Source organism: Psittacula echo (genome assembly GCF_963264785.1).
Source record: "Psittacula echo genome assembly, chromosome: 6".
Taxonomy (NCBI): Eukaryota; Metazoa; Chordata; class Aves; order Psittaciformes; family Psittacidae; genus Psittacula; species Psittacula echo.
Window position 1 is genome coordinate 35,709,814 of NC_137743.1, and position 21,855 is coordinate 35,731,668.

At 38.3% G+C, this 21,855-nt stretch overlaps 1 pseudogene across 1 annotated transcript in view; it reads right to left on the bottom strand.

Annotated features, from left to right (window-relative positions):
• The window catches only part of LOC308223238 (von Willebrand factor D and EGF domain-containing protein-like), a 193,152-nt pseudogene that overhangs the window by 49,371 nt on the left and 121,926 nt on the right, over positions 1–21,855 (bottom strand). The window contains exons 17-20 of the transcript in view: positions 20,752–20,971; positions 14,975–15,112; positions 12,809–12,961; positions 11,227–11,391 (exon numbers count right to left, since the gene is read on the bottom strand). The product of the transcript in view is annotated as a von Willebrand factor D and EGF domain-containing protein-like (transcript). The remainder of the gene's footprint in view (positions 1–11,226; positions 11,392–12,808; positions 12,962–14,974; positions 15,113–20,751; positions 20,972–21,855) is intronic.

The following is a 21,855-nucleotide window of genomic DNA, read 5'->3' on the forward strand; positions in this document are numbered from 1 at the left end:
CTAAGGTATGTCAAGGAATACATAAAGATAATCTCTTCCATACTCAACAAATACCAAAACAATAACTTAGAAAGATTTTGGTTAGGTTTTGGTTAGGTGTAGCCTTTTCCTCATACAAAGTATAATAGTTTTTCAATAGAAAGCTTTATAACGCAGAATTTAAGAGAAAAAAACCCCAAAGTGTTAGGGCATTAATACTGCCTTAGTTTATATTCATTTAAGTCAGATTTCTCCATAAACTTTACATGATCGGCTCCTTTCTATGTGTCCTGAGTAAATAATTGTAGTACTGGGATATAAACTGGGTTTCTAAAATGACACTCAAGTTTGAAAGTAATGAAACAGTTTTTAATATGAAACTTCTCCTAATACATGATGTTTCACGTAATATATGTGTATCTGCATTCCAAGGAGGTACACATCAGCTTTTGATTAGTAAGATTCTTGGGACAAGACATCATACACACGCAAAGTGCAAGAACAGGGCAAGAAGAGAATGAACACAGTGATAGCTGTACAGAAGAATAGGCCTTTGAGGAAAAGAATGTATTTTGTGCTCTTTTTTTGCAGACTCTGTTTGTTGGTAGTTTTTTGCTTGTTTGAGTTTTTTTTACTTTTATGATGTTTTCTGTAAGTGTTCAATAGAAATTTTAATGTCAGACTCACCAGAGACAGTGGTTTTGAAAATGGTGTAAGAATTACTGATTGCAGAGATAAAAGCATGCTCCCCAAACACATATTTTTTCCCTCCATGAATATTTTCTTTATCAGTATCTTTTTTTTGATTGTATATGGAGATTTGTAAGCCAGCTATGTTTTTTACAAACAAACAGTGTTTTCTAAAACACCTCTCCTGCCTTCCAGTTTATTTCAAGATTTAATTGAAAAGTTCTCTCCTAGGGGTTGGAAAAAATCTACGTGTTTGATGTGCTTTCACCCCTTGCACAGGAGCCTTGCTCCTCTTGCTCCTTTGTTAGTAGATGTCTTTCCATACTCTTTATGTTCCTTAGGCCTAACTCATTCTCTGCTGCAGTTTTTAAAAGTGCTGTTCTTGTCCTTTTCTGTAATTATCCAGCTAACAAAACAGGAAGCGACGGAGAAGTATGGTTACCATGGATCACCCATTTAGTCCCTTTGTAACTTTAATTTTCCTGTCTTTCATTATCCTTTGTCCATCTTTCAGGTCTGAACTTTTACCTCTTCTCTTTGTGTTCTACCTTCTCCAATTATTTGAGTCTTCAACTCTAATTATTTCTACAAAGGCAGTATTAAGATAGAGTTCATAAAACTAAATTATATTTTCTATTCAGGAATTGGCAGTATATTTTATTTCTCAGCACTGCGAGAGATGGAAAAATTAACAGAAACTGTGTTCTTATCTGATGATGTCTTCATGGGTCTTCAGACTCTGTCATGGCTTGAACAGGTTGACAGATATATACAAAATAAGCTAAATCGAGATGGATCATCTCTGAAACATCTGTGTAGAATTCTTTAGAACTGTAATAATAGATTATAAAGAAAGTCCATAACATTTCTTCAAAAGAAAATCCATAATATCGCTTCAAAGAAAAAGTAGTCTAAATTTGAATATTTTACTGAAATTGTCCTTTATTCGATTCAAGAAGTAAATGGTCTAAAACTATAATTATGTTGTTTTGAGCTGTAAACACATTAAAATGAGTTACTTTACATATGAAAGCCAAGACGCAATCTGAACTATGCCTTGCTGAAGACCAGTAATGAATCTATTTTAATACCATATAAGCACACATAAATACCCTCAGTGAAATCATATTTTTATGGAATTCTCTGCAATTTTAACTGACTAGGTTGAAAACTATCTATAGCTTCTTTCTAATATAGGGAAAAAAAAAAACGACGTGGAATTTCAGTGAGTTTTCAGATGTCATGTTACAAATTTTTTACTCAGTTATGTTGATTTGTATCTATTTTAAACAGTGGGTTTTTCACTATTGCTAGCAGGTTAGCAATAATAACTGGTGTGTCCATTTAGCTGTGTATAAAGGCTATGAACAATGTGCATTGACTTCTGGCTGTGGCTTAGAAGGGAGCTCGGCATCCCTATATCCAAGCTAAGCAGCATTAGTGCAGAATTCAGTGCTTATATTCCATCTGAACAGCATATGCTTTTAATGCAACGTTGCAACAGTTCCTGAAGTATGGTTATTGAGCTATAGCTCACTATTAACTTAGGTGTCAGCTCTTGACAAATCTTACTTCTGCCCTTTGAATACTATAGTAGTATGTTCTCTATATAAGAACATGGTGGCATGACTCTATAGACAGATAGGAACAGCCTCACGATCGCAGGTTGTTGTTCTCCTGGGCGACTTCAACCACCCTGATATCTGTTGGAGGGACAGTACGGCCCGGCACAAGCAATCCAGGAGGTTCCTTGATTGTGTGGAAGACAACTTCCTTCTGCAAGTAATAGAGGGGCCGACAAGGAGAGGTGCCATGCTTGACCTCGTGCTCACCAACAGGGAAGGGCTGGTTGGAAATGTGACGCTCCAGGGCAGTCTTGGATGCAGCGATCATGAGATGGTCGAATTTGAGATCCTCAGGACAGTGAGAAGAGCGTGCAGGAAGCTCACTGCCCTGGACTTCAAGAGAGCAGACTTTGGCCTCTTCAGGAACCTGCTTAGTAAGGTTCCATGGGATATAGACCTAGAGAGCAAGGGGGCCCAAGACTGTTGGTTGATATTCAGGGATCACCTACTGCATGCTCAGAAGTGTTGCATCCCAGTTAGAAGAAAGTGCAGCAGGAGGGCCAGGAGCTGCTCAGGAAAATCCGAAGGGAAAAGAGAGGCTTATAAAAGGTGGAAGCAGGGACAGGCGGCCTGGGAAGAATACAAGGATGTTGTCTGGGAAGCTAGGGACCAGGTTAGGAAAGCTAAGGCCCAGTTAGAATTAAACTTGGCTAGGGTTGTTAAGGATAACAGGGATTCTATAGGTACACTGCAAATAAAAGACAGACTAGGGACAACGTGGGCCCTCTCCGGAACCTATCGGGAGAACTGGCTACCTTGGATTTGGAGAAGGCTGAGGTTCTTAATGACTTCTTTGCCTCGGTCTTCACTGGCAAATGCTCTGACCACACCACCCAAGTCTTGGAAGGCAGACACAGGGACTGTGAGAATGAAGACCTTGGGCGCACTGTAGGAGAGGATCTGGTTTGAGACCATCTGAAGAACCCGAATGTGCACAAGTCCGTGGGACCTGATAGAATCCATCCGTGGGTCCTGAAGGAACTGGCAAATGAAGTTGCTAAGCCACTGGCCATCATATTTGAAAAATCATGGCAGCCAGGTGAAGTTCCCGATGACTGGAAAAAGGGAAATATAACTCCCATTTTCAAGAAGGGGAAAATGGATGGCCCAGGGAATTACAGACCAGTCTCACCTCTGTGCCTGGCAAACTCTTGAAGCAGATTCTCCTGGAAGGCATGCTAAGGCACATGAAAAACAAGGAGGTGCTTGGTGACAGCCAGCATGGCTTCACTAAGGGGAAATCCTGCCTGACCAATTTGGTAGCCTTCTGTGATGGAGCTACGGAACTGATGGAGAGGGGCAAAGCAGTTGACGTCATCTACCTGGACTTGTGCAAAGTGTTCAACACTGTCCCGCATGACATCCTTGTCTCTAAATTGGAGAGACATCAATTTGATGGGTGGACCACTCGGTGGACAAAGAACTGGCTGGATGGCCGCACGCAAAGGGTTGTGGTCAATGGCTCAATGTCTGGCTGGAGACCAGTAACGAGTGGTGTCCCTCAGGGATCAGTGTTGGGACCAGTCTTGTTCAACATCTTTGTCGGTGACATGGACAGTGGGATTGAGTGTGCCCTCAGCAAGTTTGCCGATGACACCAAGCTGTGTGGTTCGGTTGATACGCTGGAGGGAAGGGATGCCATCCAGAGGGACCTTGACATGCTTGTGAGGTGGGCTGATGCCAACCTTATGAAGTTTAACCATGCCAAGTGCAAGGTTCTGCACCTGGGTCGGAGCAATCCCAGGCACGGCTACAGGTTGGGCAGAGAAGAGATTCGGAGCAGCCCTGCAGAGAAGGACTTGGGGGTGTTGGTCGATGAGAAAATGAACACGAGGTGGCTTCAGTGTGCGCTCGCAGCCCAGAAAACCAACTGTATCTTGGGCTGCATCAAGAGGAGCGTGACCAGCAGGTCAAAGGAGGTGATCCTGCCCCTCTACTCTGTTCTTGTAAGACCTCACTTGGAGTATTGTGTGCAGTTCTGGTGTCCTCAACATAACAAGGACATGGGGCTGTTGGAACAAGTCCAGAGGAGGGCCACGAGGATGATCAGGGGACTGGAGCACCTCCCGTATGGAGACAGGCTGAGAAAGTCGGGGCTGTTCAGCCTGGAGAAGAGAAGGCTGCGTGGAGACCTCCTAGCAGCCTTCCAGTATCTGAAGGGGGCCTACAAGGATGCTGGGGATGGACTATTCATTAGGGACTGTAGTGACAGGACAAGGGGTAACGGGTTCAAACTTAAAGAGGGGAAGTTTAGATTGGATACAAGGAAGAAGTTCTTTACTGTAAGGGCAGTGAGGCACTGGAATGGGTTGCCCAGGGAAGTTGTGAATGCTACATCCCTGGTGGTGTTCAAGGCCAGGTTGGAGGGTGCCTTGGGTGACATGGTTTAGTGTAGGATGTCCCTGCCCATGGCAGGGGGGTTGGAACTAGAGGATCTTAAGGTCCTTTCCAACCCTAACTGTTCTATGATTCTATGATTCTATCATGAGACTTGCCTTCATAATGTTTGTGTTTTTCTCTTTGCAGGAGTATTAGGATGAGCAAATAGAGACATTTGGTAGTGGCACTTCAGCTAGCAATGGTATTGGGTTTGACCTTCTCCCTTAGTCTCTGAGGCTGTCTTATGGAAATTATTGGGTTTTATGGAGGAAGAATTTTGAAGCAAGCCAAAGTCTCTCACGGATTCAACATTGTGACATAATAATTATGAAGAAAGTAACAGGTCCTCTCTTTTTTTTTTCATTCAAAAAAATATAAAGGGGAAGTTATGAACTCACCAGAGGCATTTGGGGGATAAGGAAGGATGAAGGTTTAAGGATTACCTATCCAGTATTACATTAGCCTAAGACAAATTTAAAATTTCCTAAATCAGTAGCTTGATTCAAATCTGGGATTTGAAAGACAATATCCTGTAAGTACTGTAAACAATGGGCATTAGTATGGAGAAACTTTTACAGAACTGTTACTTTTTAGTAATATAGAAGATTTATCAGCTCTTCCACCACTTACAGATCAGAGAGCTCTGGTGGCACTCTTCAGTATATGGTTCTAGCCCTTTATCCTATAGAAATTATAACAAGTCTTTTGTATTTTTATCATAATATATGAGATAAATTATCTTTAAGAAATCAAAGATTGGACCAGAGGATCTTTCGAGGTCCCATCCAACCTGGGCTATTCTATGATTTTGTAAAATTCTTAATCTAATAAATCAGCAGCATGAGAGAATTTCCTCTTGCATCCCAGAGGATCAGTTGTCTTGTGTTAGCTACAGCTTGTTGCTGTGCCCCTTCAGATATGAACTAGCTCTTTCATGTGTACTTTGGGGGGCAAGATTCACATGGTTTGGCAGTGAACATCACCTGATTCTGCAAACAAACCCATTGAAGTGGGTGCCACTACATCTATAGGTAGCTGGTCATCAATAACAGCAAGAAGTTAAGGAGCTACTTCAAAATCTGTCCTCAACAATGATGAGTCTGCGTATTTCTTACCTATTTTTACTCCTCTCTACTGTACTCTGCTTTGCATTGCTTATGAATCCTTTTTCTTCAATTAATGCTTTACTTTTGCAGTTAGTGGCAAAACTCTGGTGTTGCTTTAATGATGTCAGGATATTGGTCCAGCCTGACTTACTTACAGTCTTAAAGGGCTTCGAAGTGCCTTTAACAAAACAGCAATCTACCAAATTTGTGAAAATAGGGTTGGCTATCTTTAAAAGCTATGTGCTATTATAGCTACATGATTAAATGATGTGGAAAATTTTAAGAGGAGATAATCTTGCTCTCTATTCTGTCAGTGTAAAAAACTACAGGGCCTGTATCCTCCATAGATTATTTGTTGGAGATAAAGTTGTTATTATCACTTAAAAGTCATGATGGCACAGTGATTGCTTAAGCAAAAGGTGGCACATTCTTGGTAGGAGAGAAATGTAATCTGTTCTTGGTGTTCTGATTGAGTGTAAATATTATTCATGGCATATAGCTGAGTCCTCTTCCCTAGTGGTTTTATGGCTTGGGCTTCATTGGTCTTCTATTGCTGAGCTACGTAATTTCCTAAATATATCATCTGTATTGGAAGCACTTAAGAAATTCTGGGTTGACAGAGTATATGGATCAGTGAAGCTGGAAACCATTTATCTTTAAAATTATGTAAACATATTCTCCCCACCGTGCCTACTTTAGTTGTTATGTTTGGGTCACAGCATATACACTACAGGCTTCTGTTGATATTTTTCTGAAAATACTTAATATTTTATTAGGTATCCCTAAGGAGGAGAAGCCATTGGAAGGACTTCCAGATTCCCTTTCTATCTTGACAAGTACATGAGTGGATATTCAGTGGCAATTACAAACTCAGAGGGCAGGAAAGGGTCACAGCTTGTGTTCAAAATGCCAGGCTGATCCCAGCCTCATGCAAAGATTACTGGTGTACCATTTGCAAAACTGTCTTTCATGAGACCTAATTTATATGGGATGTCTTTGTGTGGCATTTCTAACCCCACTTCAGATGCCATTTCATCACATACCCCTTGAAGGAGACGTCCTTACATCATAACTGGTCAGTCTGGAAAAAATGCACTTTTTGTCCTGAAATGCACAACCTAGAAACACTAAAACAGTTTATGAAAGGGATTGCATAAATTCCAAAAATGAATTGTGGACAGAGTTTTGATGGCTTGAGTCAGGGTTAGGAGCTGAAAGGCACAGCATTGGGATGCAATGCTTCCCTGTTTTGGAGCCCACAAGAATAGCTGGGAGGTATTACAACACAGAGGCAAATCAGAGTATTATTTACTATTTATTTGGCATTTCTGTTATGCCTTCTTTGCAAGGATCTCAGACAACTTCATAGCTAATGATTGCATATCAAAATATTCCTGCCTTCAAGTAGGCCTTGAAACTCACTACATAAACGATGTCAAGGCTGGTTAGTTACTCATTGCAAAACACCCTCTGAATGCTGGAAAGTATATGCATTTTATCTACACCTATTAGTATATACAGATTTTGTATTTGAAAGTTCTGTGTGTAATGTGCCTACTTTAACAGATTTTAAGATGTGTCTTCCAGGAACAGTGCTTGACTTGCTCTATTAGGGTAATGCTATTTATTTAATGGAATTGCTTACGATTTGCATTGGTATGAGAATGGAATCTGGGCCTTGATCTTTTTAATGCAAATTCACCCATTCTGTTAGATAAGAGATGAAAGGAGACCATTATGTTCTTCAGTCATTTCCTGAAGCAAAATAATTTTATTGGTTCTAGCAGTAAGAGGTCCCTACTGCTGCAGTTAGCCCCAGAGATGAAACCTTGGGTTGATGAACAAAGCTCTTACTGGATTTATTTCTTGGTCATGGACAGTGATAAATGATGAGTGCCAATAATGACAGCAGTGATTTCAAAGTTAAAACTTAAGAATGTAAAACTTAAGACTATTACGTTTCTCTGATGTTAGACTGAGCACTATGTGTTTAAATACACACATTCTTTTAATTCTAATCTTTTAATTTTATTCTCCTTTTAAATCCACACCTTGTTGTTGATCTGACAGTGGTGCAAATGAAAAGGTCACAGAGATCTCTCTGATGTAAAATCAAAGCGAATTCAAAAGCACGATGCAGATACTGGAGTAGTGTAAAACATAAAGTACATAAACATAACAAATAGCTGGCATATACAAAAATATATCAAGTGCCAGATGTCTACAACACTGCAAATTAACCGCTATGGCAGGAGAGCTAGTGGTGGTTTTCAGAACAGAAAAGCAGAACTCTATTACAGAGATCATAAAATAATCTCTCCCTTGATCTTTGACTCCCTAAACCAAGAAAGGCAGAAAGAGCTGGCTCTGAACAAACAATCATTTATTGGTGATGGATGTGGCACTGCTTTGTCCAGTAAAATTGCTGATTTACTAATAGGAAAAAAAGAAATCTTTTGTGATGACACCAACCTTTCTAATCTGCTAAAGGAAGTGCAAACAGATGGGTATCTCTGTGACTGTGAGTGATGAAACCAGTCTAGAGAAATACCAGTAGTGTCTGACGAGAGCTAATATTACAACATGCAGTAACATCACCAGCATCTCCCATTAGGATATATTCATTTTCTTTGTGCCAGGAATATGACCAATGATACTGTATGGTTTGATTTAATAGATCTGCCTCTTCTAACAAAAAGGTAACAGATATTTTATACAAAAGTGAAATGCTTGGACATATTTAAAGTCCTTAGACTTTCCTCTTTGTTGGAATTCCAGCAAAATTAAGGGACTTCATGGATTTTGAAGAGAGAGAAATAGTTTTTTTGTTTCTGATACAAGAATGTGTTTTAAAAAATAATAATTTCCATTTATATATCAAACTCCATACCAGCTTTGATACTGATAATATTTTTCCTTAAGACTAATCTGATGTACATCAAGAACAATTGCAACTAAGTCTAGTTAATTTAAACAGTACAGACTACTGATATAAACGAGGTAAGGCACATAAGTGAGAATAGAATGAGGGCCTGATTTCTTGGCAGAGCAGGTAAATACAGCTCCGAAACTTATTTGTGGAGTTACATAGTTTGCAGTAAGTCAAATACATCAAAAAATTAATACCTGTCACATATCAGTGCTGAGGAAATGGTACTTTGCTGATTGTAAACCAAAATTGAAGGACTTCTGTGTGCAGCTCATCAAACATATAGTAAACAGTTGTTTTCTGACATATGTTTTCTGCTCAGTATTTTGTTGTTTCTGTACGAAAAAATACTTATCCTTTAATCCTTAAATCACAACAATTGAGTATAACTTCATGACAAAAGTAGCCAATAAAAGTACAAAATAGGGATTATCAAGAGTATTTTCAGATTAAAATTACTGGAGTTAGAAAGAAGTGGCACATAATCTCAGTATTTTCACAAGCATCATAGTAAGCTGAAAGAGATTTGTTCTGTTTTGTTTGAAGACTGATAGCATAAGTTACAAGGGAGAGAAGCTATTATTGTAACAGGGAGGATTTAACAATAATCATAATCCATAACTGTACATAAATTTAATTGAAAATCCACTCTTTTTTGGTCTGAAATCTTTTAATCATTGATGCTACACAATACTTCAACTAGCAAAGCACATGAGTAAAAGCTAAACTGATCATTTTGGTCATAAATTAGGACACTCATACAGCTGCAACAATTGCTCTAATTTCTAAATATTAAATTACTATTCTCGTTTCACCTTGAGGCACAAGATTCTCATAATTTATATTGTGATATAATTCACATGAGTGAATATAAGGTTCTGATGGAACAACAACAAAAAATCCTCTTCATTCCCTCCCCAAAATGCTCAAACTGGTTGCGTGGCTATATTTGCAGCATGAAGTCCCGGACTCAGTTTGCATATTTGAGAGAAAAACAAACCCCCAGCCTCTGATACACTGCTCGCTTTTGAAAGAAGCATGTATTATTTTTGGATCCTGATACTTGGGATATTTCTTAAAACTTGCCCGGAGCTGTGTATGACACTGTGAATCACAATAAATGGCAACTACTGTCTACGCTTCCCTTTTTTAGAACATAAGCAAATTTATTGGTTAATGTTTATATAAGCATGATGGAAGTTTGTCTGATTTACTGTACCAATACCTACAGCTGTAGACTATCTGTTCTACTCAACAGCATTTAAATGGCCTTTAGGGTGTTCAACGCATATTTCATTATCCCATTAATGACAAGGTGTAGCTTTGAGCGAGAATAGAAATATTAGTTAATTTATATGAATAATGATTTTTTTTTTTTCCTTCTCACCTGCTTTTACAGCTCCACCAAGTTACAGAAGAGTTGATAGCTGACTTAGTGACTCTGACAGACTTTGCTATACTTTGTCCTCATTGCTAGAGAAAGAAAAATATTGGGTTTATTTTTGTGACGTTTAGATTCAGAGAACTGGCTAAAATCAATTTATAGTTCAAAAAGATTGGATGTTACCTATACTAAGCAGTAAAATTACTTCTGCTTTGATAGCATGCATTAAAATAAAACACCAAGGGAGCAGTCATTGATTTGGACACAGAATGGAAAGTAAAGGTGGGTTTGTCAAGTGTAGCAAGTGGGAGAACAATTTGAGATGTTCCAAGCCAGTCTGTCTTAAATATTTAAGAAAAAGATTTAGATGAAAACCAAGGAATCTGATCTAGTAGCTTCTGTTATTAAGGAATAAACATAGTTCTGTATGCAAATAACTCTATGCAGTAAAAAGGGGACAACCATCCAGACTGTCTCTAGGGAACCATACATTGAATTATGAGAATTTCATTGTGAGAGACCAGGATCAGGTGACTGATAGGTGGTTGCTATGACATTGCCACTTTCTGCCTGAGATCAGCACCCGGCTTTTCTTTGTCACAGCAGAAGACCTCTTCTAATGACTAGTCCTCAGCGATTAGTGGGATTAGCTGAATTTCAGAGTTCCCTAAGGAAGATTATTGCCCAGGCTATGAACAATACTGTTGAAATGCTTTAATTATCTGTTGCCTTTAGTTGTTGGTATAGTTGTTCTTGCATGACACTTTATTATCATCTTCACAGGTCACTTTGGGGAAAAAATGCCTTGCAGCAAAAGAATTAGGAAAGAAGGAAAGCAGAGTAACACTCATGTTTTGAAATCCTGTGCCGATGCTGTGGCAAAGGTATGGACATGGTGATTCATACCATCTACTCCTGAGTGGCAAATGATATGGCTAATCTATTGAATTTCGACTCTCAGAGCCAGGTATTACTGAAATAAGACCTGCCAACTGCTTGTCAGGTAACAGTGAAAGAAGAAAACCTTCAGTGTTTGATTATAAAATATACTATGTTGTAATGCCATGTTAGTTCGTGTTTTCTTACAGCCTTCATATGCAAAACCTCTTTAGCGTTCTAAAAATGTGAAAGTACCTGGTCTGGGGACTTTGGTACAGGTTCAACCATTTCCAAAAACCCCAGCTGGACATCGTCTGCAGACATAGCCAATGTAAGGGTGTTTCCGATCAAAGCATAATGCTCCAGGAAAACATGGCCTGTTGGCACAGGTAGTAATATGTGATAGTTGTGCTGCATGGCCTAAAAGAGAAGGAAGTTCAAGCATGTTTATTTTTAATTTCTTATTTTATGTAAAGTTAAACAGTGACTGCCTGAGTCCACCTAAAGCTTTATAACTGCTTTTATTATGTGAAAGTCTAATTAATGCAAAATGTTCCCAAACCTTGAGCCAAACATGAGAATGTCCTGTAGGCACAGTGTAACAGAACAGCTGTTTCTCATTAAAACAAGATTTATTAGTTCCCTAATTACATGTTTTCAAGTTAATTACTCAAAGTTGTTTGGCATTTATCATGGATAATATAGAAACTGTAATTTTCAGCGTAAGTGAAAGATAACTGAGTGAGAAATTGTATTATTCAACAATCTTTTGGTCTTTTAAAATTGGAAGGTAAACATCAAAACTTACAGCATGTAAAAACACACTGTCAAATACATGTTTCTAATCTAAAAATCGTCCTTAATGTGTCAAACCTTGTATGACAGAAGACTGTGTTAATTATCTTAGCACTACGTGCAGAAGTTAACACTGATAGTATATTTTATCACTTATGATGTCACTGAATAGCAAGTGTGTATGAACTGCCTGTGAAGCATTTAATAGTGTTAAGGCAGAGATCAGATGATGAATAAATTAATGATGGTTATAGATCTTTTTTATTTGCCTCCAGTGAGGTCTCCATTATGATTCTGAAGAATTTTCATCTTGCACCTTATCTACAACATTATGATGGATACCTGCAAGAGGCAAGTTCTGGCTAGCTGTTGGCTGGCCTGGTACAGATAGGAAAAAAGGAGTGAGAGAAATATAATCTTTGCTTTTACATATGCCCCTACTCAATAGATATGTGCAGTCTCAATTTTTCTGCTCCCTACTTTCACTAGAAAATCAACTAAACATACAACACTCACAAGAACAGGGCCAATGTAAGTATCATGCGGGTGCACATCCATGCTAGAGAGTGTTGTAGTGCTCCACCTCTGGGAAACTGCCACAGTCAAGTTTGTACTTCAAGAATCCATCCTCACTTACACGCCAAACTCAGTCTCAATCCAGTGGACTGGATCCATCAAATACAGAAATAAAATGTCAGCATCACTTGGTTATGGCAAACAGGCATATGCTGTCATTCTTCTCATCTTGTTTTCCATTGATCACTCAGATTTAGAGTGATTTTGTTCTACTTCAGAAGCAATGCAATTTCTAATAAGCTTGACCACTCTACTATTGCTGTAATGTCTCCCTTCCACATAAAATTGTTTAGCAGCATTCCATGATCTGATGTAATTAAGGGGGTTTTTAATTTTAACTCTGTATTTCTATGATACACTATAAACAGCTAGTGTAGATTTACTTTTAAGATGTTAAAATGTATGATTTCTGAATATGTAAACTGCAGCAAATTAAAAAAAATAGTTCATATCTTTGTGTACATACCAGATCTATCACTTATGTTAAAAGTCTTAATTACAGGAGAATCCTTTGCTTCTAAGAGTTGCAGTAGCTGCTTAACCTCAGTCTTGTTCAAATCACCTTTGCCATTGCCGTTTTCAGTGCTTAAAGCTTTTGTAATGTCAGCAGCAAGCACAGCTGTGAAAAGAAAGCATGCAGACAAGGAAACAAGATGTTAGAGCTTAGCTGTGATTGATGATAAAAAGCAACGGTAACAGCAAACCAGATAACCTGACATAAGTTTGTTCTGGAAGCCAACCATCAGGCAAATAAAGGCAAATCAGGTGAGTCAGCTGCTGACGTACAGCAAAGCTTCACCACAAATATAGAAAAAATTACTATGCCCAAAGTCACTGAACTTTATTTTTCTGGAAGACAAGCTTAATATGCAGGATGATCTTTTACTGAGCTAAGGGCACTAAGGAAGCATCAGGTTCCCATGTATTAAAGAGTATCATTACTTGGATGAAGACTGCATACTACACACTGGGACCTGTGCTCTGATTCCTGCCTCTCCTAGAAAGCTTCTGTCTGAAAAAATGTTGTGCATGTTTGTTGTCTTCAGGTAGTTCAGCTGCAAACTTTGTACGTATCAAAATACCTGTACAAAGTATACATGGATGTGAAAAGGAAAACTGATTGGTGGAGACTCTAAAAAATACTAGTTTCTGAATAATTTCAAGATAATTTCTTGAATGAATTAGGGATTGTAAAGTCTACATGGATAATGCTGCAAGTTAAACAACTATTGGGTCTCTTGGATATTCTGTACTCTTAATAAAGCCTGAGACTCCTTACATATATTAAACAACGTAATGAGATATGGCCCACTTTAAGAGCTATGAAGTTACTTCAGTTTTCTCCTCCTTCCTCCTAGAAGCCTTTGTATTTGCATAAGCAACAGAAGTATGAGTAGTTATTTTAATTCTGTGTATCAAAACCACAAAGAATGACTTCTGTCCTCTTTGGGTGGACAAGGAAGCCCTCAGCTTTATTCCTTCTAATGTGTATTTTGGAAATAGAGAAAACTTTCTGTAATTAAAAAAAAAAAATGCAAAGGAAGAAATGACTTTTCTGATATATTTTAAAAAAAGGCATTATTTTGTACATCCTTCCTTCACTAGTCAGATTAGCTACAAAAACAGGCGTTAGTGAAAAGGATACAAAATCACTTTGAAATAACTAATGTGGTCAAATAATACAGCAAAGAAAACATTCTGTACAGACATTTGGCAATATGATTAAGGGAAAATTTGGTCAATCTGGCAGAAGCAGTCCTGCTGGTGCCAGAATCCTGCAGGTTCAACTGAGTCTTCTTACATCTGTTTTTTCGGTTTGCCTTTTTTTTTCCTTTCGGTAGTCAATATGAGAAAAAGTTAATATCTGCACAGTTAATGTCCGTATCTTTTACTTATCAGATTTCTTTGGAAACACCAACAAAATAATGCTAAACACTGCAAGTGTTGATTTCTCTCCTGTCCAACAAAATGTTATTCTTGGACAAGGCTTATTTGTATATGGCTGAAAGAGGCAGAGTGTGAGTAGGTCACATCCTGTGCACTAGGAAAGTCTTAGCAGAGTACAGAGTCACTGTAGTCTCCAGAGTCTGTTGGCCCCAAATACTGAACAAGTGTAAAAGTGTTCCTGACCATTTCCTTCACTGGTTGGGGCCTGTGTCATGATTTTATGCGAAGCATGAGATCAGCAGCTGTGTACTGTGTCCTCTAACGAAAGCACACCTTGGAAATAGGCAAAAGGTTGTGAAGGATTCGCACATGGACCTTCTTACCCTACATGCTGCTTACATGGCATTCACCCAAAACAAAAATAGTTCTGGGGGTATTTCCCGAGTACTTGTTAGTGAATGGAGTGAAACAATGGAAAACATGGGAAATGTCCTTGGCAAATTGTCTAGCTGGCATCTGGAACATCTACGATATTCATTCTAACCAAAATGAAACTAAACTGTAGTGAAAAGTAGCAGAGACCAGTTAGCAATTGCCCATATTAATATAGCATTACAATAGTCTGCTTTGTATATTTAAAGATCTGTGTTTGAAGGAAGTGGCACAGTACTCAATTAAAGATAATAGGAGTAGAATTGAATCCATTTTTTTTCCCTCATCTATTAAAACAAATCATGCAAAACACATTTGCAAGTTTTGCCATTTCCCTCCATCCCACTGGGGCAAATTCCACATGCATATGATCCAAAGGTATTCATACAAGACATTCCAGGAAAACAAAGACTCTCTTCACATTCATTCCTGTCTTCCTGACAAGTAACCCCTGTAGTAAAACAAAGGGGAGGTTAATAATCAGGAAAGATTCCCTGTTTATTCCTCAGCTCAAATGTTGAAACACACTAAGGCTTACTTCTCAGCTGTGAACTCATTACAGGGTATGTCAGTCATGTTAGAGCCAAATTCCCCACTGTCTCACTTAAACCTGCCTTTATCACACTGTTTATTACTGTTATTATTGGCACCAGAAGTGCTGAATTGGAGATGATTGCTTGTAGAAAACTACGCATGTTACATAAATTATTTCCCCTGCATTTGCCATCTTTGCTGCTGCTTTTGGTGTCTTGTTTATGTGAGATCTTTGTCATATACTAAAGAAGCCAGTGAATGGCACCATTTTGGCTTTAGGGTTGGAAGAACCCTGTACTGACCTATTGTACTTTCCATTTCTATGACAAGCCAGTAGCTTATTGTGAAACAGCCTGATAGAGTCTGACTGAAGTTAAACTTTGCAAAATGATCAGATCTTTTATAAAACAATTTTTTTTCTATTTAAAATTAAAATTTGAAGAAACATTCTCAGAGTGTCTCTGAGCCACACTGCTGGTGTATATAAGATAAGCTGCTATAGGATCTGAACCCAAAATGATATGTCTAGAGTATTGCTGATTTGGGAAATAGGGTTTTAAAAATCCCTTGAAGCAATTGATATTCACATTCACATCTCTGGATGATTTAATGGATACCTATAGGGGAAGGTGACCCAAAAGTTAAAATTAATATCTGAACAGCAAATGATGCAGAGTAATAATGTATGAAGTTGTTAAAAACTCCTTCAGGCTTCTGTATGCATGCTGCTGTCTCTGTGCACTTGAGAAAACTTGTTTGGCTATATCTGGTTACCAGAATATGCAGCCCTGATAGCAAGACGCAAACCAGTCCATATCACTTCTGTTAAGGCCTGCCCTTTGTCCCTGTAGGAATACCCAAGGAGATTGGGACACCTTCTGGAGAGTCTAGGTATCTGCTTCAGGACATACACAAGGTACAGAAAGGCTTGTTTCAAATCAGATATCCAGCTTTATCATGAAAGAAGATCTAAGGATAAAAGAATACGGGTTTTTTTTTCCTTCAAAAAAGAAATTTGTCACAGTGAAATGAATTACAGGATGATAATAACAGAGCATTATTATTCATATCCTACAACATAATCTCTCATTGCTTCAGCATTTCAGATAGCTTCCACTGCTCCTTTCAAGTTAAAATAGCATCTCCATTTAAAAAAATAAAACTGAATTCTCTATTGATTGAGCTGCCTAAAAAAGCAAGTGACATCACCCTCTCATGCCTATTTTTTCTTGTGGACAAAAAAGGAACAGCAGTGCAAAACCTGCATCCTTTTATTGGTGCCATCTCAAGCTAAGTTGTTCTGGTTTTGCATGCTTCTTGCTTCTTTAATTTAAGCTGGACATCACATAGTATTTCAGGGATTAACTTACTTTTTTTGCTCTCTTTTTACATTTTGGATTACTAGTTCTAATCTGTAATTTAATTAGCACTGTCGTAGCATCAGACTGCTTTTCTCTGACAGCTTTCTGATGCACATCGGGAAATGATTAGACATCACGTTATGGAAAATATTGTATGAGTTATCCTCTGATTAGATTAGTAATAATTTTCTTTCTCTGAGTATCATATAAAGACTAAACACAATACCATAGACAATGAAAGTAAGAATGAAGTTCTCAGTTTCAGTAACAACAGCCACTTCTCCCTCAGTTCCCTCTCCTCCCTCCTACGTACTCTATTTTTGCTGCAAAGAGCTGGCTTTAAAATCTCAAAGATGAGAGAATTACAAAAAGCAAAGCAACACCATAAGTAACAAGCTAAATTTTAAAATTCAGTCACTTGACTGATTTTTGTAACATAAAGGTGGAACTATAAAAGTGCTTCTTTTCACTCAGAGAGGTTGGAGTTTAAACAGTATCTGATAAATTTGGGCATAATTATACCCCAGATGAGTCCAAGAACAAATGTTTGCAAAGTCTGAAACTTGGCTGAAGGTTGCTGAAAAACAGCAGAAATGGACAAAAACTTCCCGCACTGAGAAGTGTCAGTTATTCTGTTTGCATGACCTCCAGTGCACTGCAACACAAGGGAGCCTCAATTCTCTCAGCACTGCTACAGTACGAATGAAAATAATAGGAATAAAAGATCTTCAGGTTGCAAGTTTGGAACATCTGTTTCGCATTAAGTTGACTCTAAAGGAACAGGCAATTTCATTTAGGGACCCTGTGTTTGTTACAAGCCATGAACAACCCCCAAACCTTGGGGTTTTCTTCAGTTTTCTGAAAAGTAAAATGAAATTATAGTTCCATCTTCTTCCCTCCTCCCCTAGTTTTATATTAATCACTGGTATTGGGGAAACAAATAATGTTTTTTTGATTGAGATACAGTTTTTGAGGATGAGTTTTGTTCTCATGTGGGTAATGTTCTGGCTTTCAGTGGCCAAAAGAAGAAGCAGCAGGATTTCTTGTTTTCTTAACAGTGTCGAAGAAAAATGAGTTTTGAACACTTGATGAGATAAATGCATATAAGTCTCTGCAGAAATTTAAAGTAGCTATAATTCTGGAGTCATCCTTCTCAGATTTTCCAATGGCTTCTCTCCCTGCTGTGTTCCCATTTCTACATTATACCCTTACGTTGCCTGAGATACACTGATGCACCTGAATTGCCACCACTGAGCAACACATTATGTTTCCTGTGCTGCCACTTCTTCTGCAGCAGTACTTGGGAAGCTCTCAAAAGAGTTAACGTCTTGTTTCTCCTACCTGTTTGCTATCATTTGTAAAGATTTGATGGTGAAGTGGTGCTGTCACTTGAGTAGTATAGCATTGCCTTCTCATTAGATTATTGATGGTTTTCTGAGGAATTGATGCATAAACACAGCATCAAGGATGAGCTTTTATTGTTGTCACAGAAGCTGCCCTGAAGTAAAATCATTTACTTCCCAGCTGGCTTTCAGCTTCATTTGCTTATAATTTTTCAACTGCTATTAAAACTTTCAGATGTATTCTTGTTTCACTCAATCATATCTTTTTTTTTTTTTTTTCTGTTGTTGCTTGTGTTTTCGCATTTTAGGCCAGGGAAGAACAAAAAAAAAAAAAGTGCACTTTTATTTAACGTGGCAAAAATTAAGGGTTCAGGAACACCAAGTTATTCTCTGGCCATCAAGGTGTCCTGTTCCCTTGTCTGTAGAGTCAGCTGTATGTTGCTTTCAAGCATGTTATTGTAAATGTAACAACACTTTGCATAACAATGAGAACCGGATCTCAGAATACGTTCTGTGTGAATTGATAAACAATACACTGTAATTATGGCAGAATATTTTATATGGAATAATAGAGTTTGATTTCACTCCATCAATGTGCAGTGAGAAGGACAACAGTGTGAAACTGGTATCAAAGAACAGGAGCAGATACCCTTATTAACTCATGAAATTGTATTTCTTTTTGTTCTTTTAATCCATCTCCTTACAAGCTGTGAATAATTGTTCTCATTGTAGATCTCCAGTGTTTAACCCAATACAGCCTAAAATGTTCCCAAATTTCCCAGTGCTCATAGGAACGTTATTTCCAGGGGGATTCAAGACATCGTGCATATGTTTGTTTGGGTTTGGGATTTTTATATTTTGATCAAACTTTCATTTTCTAAATTTATTCTCCATGCTTAGGCTTGTGTGTTCTTGCATCAGTAAAGTCTCTGGTGGCATAAAGATAGCACTGGATAGCAGGAGGCTTTGGCTATTTGGTAGCATTACCTGGAGTTAACACCGCTTAGGAGTCACAGATCTTTTAGGACATTTTACTGAGCTTCCACTTCTGAATGATTTTTACTTTTAATTTCTGCTGGAATTTTATAGTTAATGAAATCTGGACTTGCCATCCCACATGACCAAAACAAAGAAGGTTTAATAAACTGCTGAAAGGTAGGGTACCTTGCTTCCTGCCTGCATGAGCCCACTGGGTAAAATCTGTTCATTGCTTTTCTTTAAAATTGAGTTTCTTCTATATAAACACACTGCAAGCAGTAATAATTATGTGCATTTAATGTTACTTCTACTTGGTTTTTCAAACCTATAGCACAGCCGTCAACATTATTGGTCTCATTAATTCATTCATACTTCTGTTTGTGAACAGAGTGGGGGTTTTGACAGATTCAAGGACTGAAATCTGAGCTCAGCTTAAGGTGTTTTTTTCTTACACTGCTTCTGAAAGGGTTCTGATCCCATGATCAGATGTCCCAACACAGTTTCAGTTAGCACTTTTCACTTGCAAAAGACTAATTTGACTCTGACAAGAATGGGCAATAACACAATGTCTTTACTTTCTAATGGCTGCACAGTGACTTGGGAGAGTGGGTATTATTTTAACTGTCCCTTTGCAAAGATAAGCAAGAGCCAGGTTTAGAAATCCGTTTCAAGTCCTGTATGTTCAGATTTGCCTTGTACCTTCTGAAGAACTAAACTGGAAATGAAAATACAACTTCCGTGAAAGTCCAGGTGAAAGCATGTTTAGGGCAATGTGAAAACCTGTTATGTTGGAAGTGAGTGGTGTTTTGAGCAGCAGGAACTTAGGTGCCTGCCTGAAGGAAGTGATGGGCAAGACCCAACAGTGACTCAGCTCAGCCAAACTCTAGAAGCTTAATGCAGCAGAGGGTCTAATGGCTGGCTTTGCTGGTTACAGCATGCAGAGCTCGGGGAAGTCATTGTCCGCATGCTGTCACAAGTGCTTTTTCACGTGTGAATCATTCACAGATGTATTGAGTGTGGTGAAGTTGCCTGTAAATTGCATGATAGCTATGTGTTGATGATACATAGATGATACGCATGTTCTCATTTATGTTATTTACTAGATGCTTCTCTTTCTCCTCACACTTCACGTCTTCACTCCATTCCTGTTTGCACTATATGTCTTTCATCCACCTCTTTGGCCTCATTGAATTTCATTCTCTAACTCCTCCTCTTTGTGCTTCTCATTCTGCTCTTCTAAAAGAGTCTTTTTATTGGTGCAGTGATCATCTCTCTTCCCTTACTCTCTTAAAATCATATTGTGGACAGCCCTGAATCTAAAAGGTTAGATTTTGTTCCATCAGCATGCCTGACAACCAAATAGGTTTGTGGTTTTATGATGCTTAAATTTAATGAAGCTTCAAGAGACATTAAAGGACAATTTATTTTTTCATGTTTTCCATATCTACTTTTCCTGCCTAGACCTAGAAAAATCATTCGTTCCCAGTTCTTTTGTTGGCTTAATTTAGTCAAATCCTGTGGACTGCGAAAGGGTCCTGTATCTTTGCCCTTTTTGTCTTCCACTCAGCCTTTTCTTAGCTCATCTCATGGATACACAAATACACGGGAAATAAGCACATGGAACTGAGACTGGTGAGGTTCACAGCCTCCTTGAGTGGTCATTTCAGTACTACAGAGCTTTAGGTACTTTCCCCTTCCTTGAGCATGGATAATTAGACAGCTGCACATTTTCTATTTGTCTAAAGTTAAGTCATGGGAGCAGCAGAGGAAGCTTATGTAGTCCATTTGAAAGCTTGTGGTCATGCTGCACTCAAAAAATCCTGTAGCACAATATATCTCTAGTTAAACTGGAGATGGAAACAGTGAACTGTTACATCCCAAACCAGGGGTACATTTACAAAAGTAGCTATCCACACTGTCCACGCATGTTCTGCTGCCGCAGGGGTTTGATTTGCAGTCATTGATGTCTTCCTGGCAAAATTCTCCATCAAATCCATTTGGACATAAGCACAGGTATTCACCAAGGCCTGGCGGGAATTTGATATTGGTAACACATGTTCCACCGTTGAGGCAGCTGCAGGGCTTCACTCCAACCTGAGGAAGGGAAGAGGGAGTTGTGGTAAGATTCCTTCAGATAATCACAGCTGAGAAGTACACTGTTACCCTTTATGAAGGGACAGATTTGTAATGCAGACATGTTATCTAGTGCTGTGAAAACTTATTTCTAGCCTATTTCCTTTGTCTAGATAGATGGTCTCATACTCAGGATAATTATTTACTGAACTGAAAGCTTGACTTCAAAAGGATTTTTTTTCCCCCCACCATTTAGGTTGCACATCCTAACTCTTATAAGAAAAAAAAAAAATCCTATTTACCATAACAGCGTTTTTTACGTAGTATCTGAGTGCAGCTCCTTATTCTTCAAAGAAGAAATGAAAAATTTGCCTGCCTGCCCTCCTTACCGTTTCACATTACAAATGGTTCCCAGGCAGGAACATGATTTCAGCATTCCTTAGCTGCTCTTTCTCTTCAGGGAAGAAAGGTCCATAGTTGTATTTTATGTATGTACAAGAATGACATCTCAACATATTCAAACCTCTCTATTATCTCGCCTAGTTGAACATAGCTCTAGTTTGAAATGTTTCCATTAAAACCATATCTAGACTTCAGTTTCCACTTTGCTGTGTGGGTTCAGCAGATTGGTATTTTTGATGATAGTGGTTTGAATGAGTAAAAGTAGGAATTTGTATGAATAAAAATCTTCTCTTCACAAAACTGTTCTTATGTTAAGAGTCTGCATCCCACTTTATTAGCTCATCCTATCATGGGATTAATGTTAGGCTATACAATAAAGACAAAGTAATGCACAAGCTCAGCCAAGAAACTTTAAGTGTGGAGTACTGACATAAAAGCAAGAAATCCTCTAAAAATATTGTTGAGGATGAGTTATAATCTCCCTTTTATAGCTACAGCTTGGT